The sequence below is a fragment of the Hypanus sabinus genome, assembly GCF_030144855.1.
Source record: "Hypanus sabinus isolate sHypSab1 chromosome 5 unlocalized genomic scaffold, sHypSab1.hap1 SUPER_5_unloc_1, whole genome shotgun sequence".
In the NCBI taxonomy this organism is placed as follows: Eukaryota; Metazoa; Chordata; class Chondrichthyes; order Myliobatiformes; family Dasyatidae; genus Hypanus; species Hypanus sabinus.
In genome coordinates this window covers 466,576-475,202 of record NW_026778917.1, presented here as the reverse complement: position 1 = coordinate 475,202, position 8,627 = coordinate 466,576, and the positions used below count along the sequence as shown (strand labels likewise).

Sequence of the window (8,627 nt, the reverse complement as noted above, 5' to 3'; positions counted from 1 at the left end):
TAGACTGGATGACAAGGTCAGCACAGCATTATGGGCCAAAGGGCCTGTGTTGTGCTGTAATGTTCAGTGTAAAACCTGAGACAGAACAAATAAATAGGACACAGGAACAGACACCCCGAGTTCCCATCTCAATGCACACCCGTTCCCCAGTAGTTGCTGCAGTCAGGAAAAGCCCCACACCGGGCAGCCCAACTTCTCAGTGGCACCTGCCCCACAGTGTGAGGTGCAGACGTCCTGTGCTCAGGGGCTGGGTGGGTGGAGGTCACGGTGGAGACAGCAGCTGGTGGGAGGGACATGTTCAGTACCGTCCCGGTTCCAGGTCACACAGGGTCAGAGGAACCTCGGGACTTCCGGAGAGGACAGTCCGAACCATCATCCTCACTGGAACTCTCCTGGCCCTCGGTTTCTGGATGCGCTTGACCTGTGAGAGAAAACGTCACACGTCAGTTCCCAGTCTGTAATGAGGGAGGGTAGTTATTCCCTCCCGAGCACCAGGGATGGTGCATCCATTCTCAGTCCCTGAATACACCCGGTTTACCTGTGGATGTGGGACTGGTGTGGTGCAGGAGGTACTTGGACATATCGAGTATAAATATATCAATCATTAGTTATAACCAAGGATAAAGATAGTAATTAGTTATAATCAGGGTTAAAGATGTTAATAATTAGGTATATCGGGCCTGTTTATTAGATGCTACCTGACCCGCTGTATCCTCCAGCACGTGTGTGTGTCGTCCCAACATCGGACTCACCTTACACCAGGGTGGGATGGGATGATAGCGAAGAGGATACTCACCAATCAGTACCGATTTCCTGAGCAGATGCTGACCCAAGATTAACATCACAACCACTGAGAGGACTATAAAGCTGAGAACACTTGCCCAATAATTTCTGGACTCTGGGGGACAGAAAGACGGACAGAATTAAACCTCAGTTCACTGATCCATTTCATGGTCAGAGACCTACAACCAGAATCTTTGTCTGGAAACTGGACTCCCTCCCCTCCTCTCTCAGTCCAGCCCCTGTCCAGTAGGGTCCTGGGGCACATTCTGGACTCCAAGCAGTCCTCACTTCACATCCGACTCTAGGAGATGATATCACGAATAACACAGGAGCAAAAAGTAGGCCGTTCAGCCCGTCGGGTCTGCTCTGCTATCCCACTGTGGCTGATTCATTGTCCCTCTCAATCCCATTCCCCTGACTTCTCACTGTAACCTTAGACACCCCGAATAACCAAGAACTGATAAACTCTGTTTTAAATACACCCAATGACGGCCTCCACAGCCGTCTGGGGCAATTAATTCCACAGATTCACCACCCTCTGGCTAAAGAAATTCCTCATCTCTGTCCTAAATGGACGCCCCCGTATCCTGAGACTCCCCCACCACTGGAAACACCTTCTCCACATCCACTGATTCCCACTCACCGCTGGCTGGGTTGAGGTCTGCAGAGACTGGGAGGCTGATCTGCCGACTGCAGCAATTTTCAGCAATGCAGTTGTAGGTGTGGCCACTCAGCCCATCATTCTGCAGGATCAGCAGGGCTCCATGGAAGGTGACGTTCCCACCGGCAGCGTCTGTCTGCCTCTCCCACCGATAGGTGACCTGTCCGGTTCCGAGAGCCGAGCAGTTCAGCGTGACGTGGGAGGCATTCCTGCTGATCTCCACCGTCGGCTCAGACACCGGCTCTGCCAGCAGAGATTTCACTATGAATTAATATCAAATTCCTGAAAACATTCCCCTCAACAAACCCCCCACAGCCAAATCCACTCCACCCCCACTGATACTACCCCTCACTGGGGAAAGTACATTTGTCAGTGAATCACTCACAAGCTGGTGGAGATCGTCACAGCCGGGAGAGCGGGTAGTGCGGATACAAGCTCCACAATTTGTTAAATGTCCCCCATGGCGAGTCTCAACGAGCAGAACCCAGCAGAATCATTTCCACCAACAGAAGGAGGGCCCAAGGCCTGTTACCGACACCGTCAGGCAGGTTGCTTCGGGCGAACGGGGCTCCTCGGCTGTGACTGGCAGCTCCCGCAGGAGAAGGGAAACCCACGGGACAGACTTCAGGAGGAAACCCCAAGGAGAAATCCGGAACTGGAGTCCCTGAGAAAGTTTATCGTCAGTTCCACGCTGACTGGCAACTGCAGCGATGCTGCTGGTGTCTGACTGTTTCAGTCCCTTTGGATTGATCAGCTGATGGAGATCAAAGTGGAAGTGAATCCACAGTAGACAGGGCGGTGAAGGAGACGTTTAGCGTGCTGGCCCGTACAGTCAGGGTACTGACTACAGACGTGAGGGCCATCACGGCACAGTTGTACAAGATGTTGGTGAGGCCACGCTCGGTGTACTGTGGGTGGAGTTGTGGTTATCCTGTCACAGGGAAGGTGTGGAAAAAGTGCAGAGGACATTTACAAGGATGTGAGCTACAGGAACACACACACAAAATGCTGGAGGAGAACTCAGTAGGTCAGGCAGCATCTATGGAGTCTCCCATGACACAGTAACACCAAGGGGATGATTGTGGGTCAGTCCTCACTGAGGGATCACACTGGAAAGGGTGAGCAGTTTCAAGTTTCTGGGTGTCAACATCTCGGAGTTTCTATCCTGAGACCGAGATATTGATGCAATCATGAAGGTGGCACACCAACAACTCTACTTCATGTGAAGTTTGAGAGGATTTGTTACGTCATCAAAGACATACAGATCTCCACCACAGTCTGTTTTAGCCCGGCTATGAAAGGATGAGGGTTGGGCACGGGGTGGGTGGCTGGCAACAGAAGCTGCAAAGACCTCATCCCTGGGAGAGGAAGGATCTGGGACGATGGGCTGCATCTGCAGACAACTTGGAATACTGGCCCAGGTCCGAGGAATTTGGTGAGTTGCTGTCAGTGGCCTACGTCCCAGTAGAGTAAAAGTTCTCCAGATGTACCAGAGAGAGCATTGTGACTGGTTGCATTACCACCTGGAACTGCACCGGATCAGATGAAGCTGCAGAGGGTTGTAAACTCAGCCAGCTCCATCACAAACACAACCCAACCACCAGCAGATGATCAGAGGCCATGCCTCAGGAAGGCAGCACCCAACATGAAGGCCCCTCACCACCCAGAACGTTCCCTCTTCTCATTGCTCCCCACAGGGAGGAGGTACAGGAGCCTGCAGACACACACTCAATGATTCAGGAACAGCTTCTTGCCCTCAGCCAGATATCTGAACTCTCCATGAACACCTCCTCACTGTTTTTCTCTTTATTTGTTTTATAATCGATAGATTTTTATGTCTTTACTCTGTACTGCTGCGATAAAAGACAGAATTTCACACCATAGGACAGAGGTAATAAACCCAATACCGATAGCCGGATGACATCAAACCTACAGTGTTCCAGAATGAACCCACATCTCGGCCCCTTCTCCGGAGTGGGATCTCCCAGTACCTGCCAGTATCCACAGGAGCTTCTCTGCCTTCCCATCGGAGTGTAGCATCCTCACAGTTATCCCAGTCTGTCAGCTCACTCCAGTTCCTTCTGCAGGCAGAATTCCCAGTTCCAGGGCCGGAAAATCCTGGGACGTAGGAGAGTACAGCGAGGGGTCAGGTCAGGTTAATACTTTATCACCCAAATGTACAGAACTGAAATCACTCCATTCCCTTAATGTGTGTGTGTCGGTCTGAATACCCCTGACACACCACAATCATATCTGCTTCCACCCCACCCCGGCCTGTTCCAGGCTCCCATCACTGTGTCAAGCAACTTGCCCCACACATGCCCCCTCCCCATCATCTTTACTCTGTGCCCTCTCCTATTAGACCCTGGCAAACAGACTGACTGCCAAGCCTATTTATTTAGAGACCCGTCCCAGAAGCCCTCGACACCCAATTACCCCCTTGTCAGCAATTAACCTACTAACCAGGTCCTGTTTACCCGGAGGAAACCCGCACGGTCACGGGGAGAAGGTTTTAACTCCTTACAGACTGCGGTGGGAATTGAACCTGACTCTCGGCGCCGTGTTAACCACTACACTACCGCGGCGAGCGAGTTCCCGGCGCGGCTGCGGGTCTGTGAGGGAGGCAGTCAATCCGCGGGAGAGGGAGCGCAGGGTGTCCGGGATAACAGTCACTCACCGGTCCGCGGACGCGCTCCGACCACGGTCTGATCCCGTTTTACAGCAAACCGGATCCCGGGCTGATTTGAAATTAAACACCACCACTTTGTTATGTGATTATTTCAAATTCAGCCAATCATCAGGGAAATCTAACCAGATGTATTCTGCAGCAGCCAATTACGTCCCGTTAGCAATGGCTTTAAAAGTCCCGCCCCTACCCTAGACTCGGACGGTTCACAACCCGGAACTGGACCCGCTGCTGAAGTTCTTGGGGGAGACGCCAGCAAACCGCTGCTGGTAAATCAGTAACATGATAAAGGAGGCTCCCTAGCAACCTCGACAGCACCAGCAGAGTGAAAAACAGTTCCCTTCCCTTAGTAGAAAGGCTTTTTGTAACCCACCTCTCCGGAGCCGAGCCGTCACTACTTTATCCTGCTAGCTGAGACATTCTGCAGAGGCTGGAAATCCAGAGCAGTTAACACAAAGTGCTGGAGGAACTCCGCAGGTCAGGCAGAGCACAGCGAGGTCTCCGTCGGTCAGGGTCGACCATGGATGTTTCACCCATGACCTTTCATTGTAGTCCCACCCACCCTCAGGACAAAAGCCTGCTTCCATTTACCCTAAGTATACCCCTCATAATTTGTATACCTCATCAAATCTCCTCTCAATCTTCTACGCTCTAAACAACGAAGTCCTAATCTTTCCTGAGAACTCTGACCCGGCAACATCCTTGTAAGTTTTCTCTGCACTCTTTCAAACTTTATTACATTTTTCCTGTATGTAGGTGACCAAAACTGCACTCAATACTCCAAATTAGGCCTCACCAACAGCTCATCAGCCCATCTCCTGAACAACAAAACTTTGATATATGAAGGCCAATGTGCCAAACGTTTTCTTTACAACCCAGTCTACCTGTGACGCCACTCTCCATGGATTACGGACCTCCATTGCAGACCCCTTTGTTCTACCACACTCCTCAGGGCTGCACTGTTCACTGTGTAAGATGAACTATGGTTGGTCCTACCGAGTTCAACGGTGAAGTTGACGTTGCTTTGCCTCACTTCTATAGAATCTGTGCCTGTTTCCTGAGTAAGTACGAATGCAAAAACCTAGAGGACATGATTTGAGAGTTAGGGGGCAGAAGTTTAAGGGAAACACGAGGGGGTATTTCTTTACTCAAAGAGTGATAGCTGTGTGGAATGAGCTTCCCGTAGAAGTAGTAGAGGCCAGTTCAGTTGTGTCATTTAAGGTAAAATTGGATAGGTATATGGACAGGAAAGGAGTGGAGGGTTATGGGCTGAGTGCGGGTAGGTGGGACTAGGTGAGATTAAGGGTTTGGCACGGACTAGGAGGGCCAAGATGGCCTGTTTCCGTGCTGTGATTGTTATATGGTTATATATGGTTATATCTCCGCATCGCTGTTGGCTCCACACATGAACTAACGTTCTGATCTGCGGAAAACCAATCTTGTCCATTATAATCCTTCAGCTCCGACCGTATCTGCAGAATCCCCGAGGATTCTCCTTCACCCTGCCTGATAGGGCAACTTCCTGGCTTCTTTATTGTGCTGCTGATTTCTTAAACATTCCCCGGTATTTCCCATGCTCCATTACTACCACATCTGTCCCTCTCTGCTGAAACCTGCCATGCACTTTTTTTCTTAGCTGGGGTCTCGATATTTCCAGAAAACCAACTGGTTATCTTTACCTGTCATCCTGACAGGCACATGCAAGCTTTGTACTCTCAAAACCGCACTTCGGAAGGCCTCCCACTTGCCAAGTATACCTTTCACAGAAAAGAATCTCTCCCACACTTGCCAAATAATTTCTGAAACCATCAAAACTGGCCTTTCTCCAATTTAGATTCTCAACCCGTGGACCAGACCAATTATTTTCCATATTTAATTGGAAACTAATGGCATTGAGGTAACTGGATGCCTCGTGTTCCCCTCACAAACTTCTGTCACCTGCCCTGTCTCATTCCCTGGAGGAAATGAAGCATTGCATCCTCTGTCACTGGGGCTTCTACATACTGATTAAGGAAACTTTCTTGAACACACTTGACAAACTCTATCCTATTTTATCCTTTTACAGTGTGGGAGTCTCAGTCAATATGAGAAAAGTTAAAATAACCTACTGTAACACAATGTTTCTTGCAACAGTTTGTGATCTCTCTGCAAACCTGTTCCTCTATGTGCCTGGACTGTTGCAAGAAAGTCAAGTGCAAAAGAGAAAACCCATTTTAAAGGCATAATGAGTGCAAGGGCACTTTATCTGAATGATCGTAGTATTCGTAACGACGTCAGTGAACTTCTGGAACAAATATGTAGAAAGGGCTATGATTTAGTAGCCATTACAGAAACATAGTTGCAGGGTGGAGAGGTTTGGGAATTAAATATCCAAGGATATCAGGTAATATGGAAGAACAGGCAGAAAGTTAAGGGATGTGTGGTAGGGCTCTTCATTAAAGGTGAGATCAGGGCGATAGTGAGAGATGACGTAAGATCTAAAGAGCAAAATATTGAACCATCTGGGTAGAGATTAGGAATAGTAAAGGGAAAAAAAATCACCGGTGGGAGTTGTCTATCAGCTACCGAATAATAACATGACAGTGGCACAGGCAATAAGCAGAGAATTATCTGAGGCATGTAAGAAAGGAACAGCAGTTGTCATGGGAAGTTTAACTTGCACATAGACTGGGTGAATCAAGGCTGTCTTGAGAACTTCAGACAGTGAATACACGATAACGTTCTTCAACAGCATGTTACCCCTACACACTATCTTAGACCTGGTCCTGTGCAATGAGGCAGGTAAAGTTAGCAATCTTGTAGTTAAGGATCCTCTTGGAAAGAGTGATCGCAGTATGATTGAGTTTCTCATACAAATAGAGGATGCGATAGTTCGATCTAAAACCAGTGTATTATGCCTAAACAAGGGAGACTACAACGGGATGAGGGAGGAGTTGGATAGCGTAGACTGGAAACACAGGCTATATGAGGAACAGCGGATGACTTTCAAACAGATTTTTCACAGTGCTCATGTCCGTATTGGAGCTGTCTGAGTTGACAGCTTTCTACAGCTTTTCCAAACCCGTGCAGTTGCTCCTCCCTATCAGACAGTGATACAATTGTCTGTTTCAGGAAGGTTAGGGACATTGGCCAATGTTGAGGTGGATGAGTTCCCAGGGTCAGACAGTATCTGTCCCAGGAAATGACAGGAAGGACGGGGGTGGGGGGGAGTGTAGTTGAGAGACGATGGTCACTTGTCTGCCATTTGTCTGTCACGGATGGGGTGCCAGATGACCAGAGTATGGCTCATGTTGTTCGCTCACTCAAAGATGCCAGCAAACTACAGGATGGTGAAGTGATTGGAAAACATCCTCATGGATAGCGTCCATGAAATGTAGGAGGGAGGGATTAAGAGTAGTCAGAATGATCAGGTCACAGGAAATGCATTTGTTTTCTCTTGGAAACACGGGAGGGATGGGTTAAGAGGAGTCGGAATGGTTTGGTGCAGGGGAGATCAGGTCACAGGAAATGCATCTGTTTTATCCTGGAAATGCAGGAGGTTGGATAAAGAGGAGTCGGAATGGTTTGGTCCGGGGAGATCAGGTCTCTGAGATGTGATTGCTTTTCCCTGCAGGTGGTAACTGACAAAATGGCTGAAGGTAGGTGGTAAATGTGGTTGGAAGGGTTGTAGCAAGGCTTTCAGAATCAGATCGTTGCTCCAAGGCTCCTCTCACTATAGGAAACATCCTCTGCATGTACATTCGGGTTCACTGATCGAGCAGAAACGGCAGGGACTTGTGGCAGGTTTGGAGCTTTGCACAGTGGCCAATCAGTGTTCCGGATTGATTAGCAAGAAGAAATTAAAGTAGGGCAGTGGAAAGCAGAGTGGCTATCGTCAGAGCGGGCAGAGTTGGAGTGGAGATTTTGAGGCTTTAGCTCTTCTGAGATTCACACAGAGAAGGAGAGAATGAAAGCTGCAGTTTCTTTCCAGCTTCTTTACATTTCCTCATTTTGAACAGTTGAGATGCCAGGCAGGATAGTGGAATGCCCCTCTTGCATGGTGTGGGAAGTCAGCGAGCCCTCCAGTGCCCAGACAACTTCACCTGAAGAAATGCATCCAGCTGCAGCTTCTAACAAACCAATCTGGCCTGACTTGAGAACGGCCATGAGTGGGAGCTGGAACTGGATGAACTCCGGATCATTCAAGAGGCTGAAGGGGTGATAGACAGGTAAGACTTATAGAGAGGTGTCCTCCCAGGGTGCAGGACACAGATAACACAGGATGGGAAAAGGGGTTAACCAGCCACTGCAGAGTACCCCTGTGGCCACCCCCCTCAACAACAGGTATATTACTTTCGATAGTTGGGGGGAATGACCCAACAGAGCAATGGTACGTTGCTTCCTGGGTGCCAGTGTCCAGGGCATCTCAGATCGAGTCCTCAGCATTCTTAAGTGGGAGGGTGAGCAGCCGAGGTCATAGTCCGTGTAGGTAGGGATCTCTGACATAGGCAGGAAGAG

The 8,627-nt window shown here is 49.2% G+C and overlaps 1 long non-coding RNA gene across 1 annotated transcript; it reads right to left on the bottom strand.

Moving 5' to 3' along the window:
• Positions 1-210: 210 nt before the first annotated feature.
• LOC132385437 (uncharacterized) lies at positions 211-1,884 on the bottom strand. Its single transcript, XR_009509183.1, has 3 exons — positions 1,427-1,884; positions 797-898; positions 211-421 (listed from the first exon to the last, which is right to left on the bottom strand). It is a non-coding gene; the product is annotated as an uncharacterized LOC132385437 (long non-coding RNA).
• Positions 1,885-8,627: the final 6,743 nt, after the last annotated feature.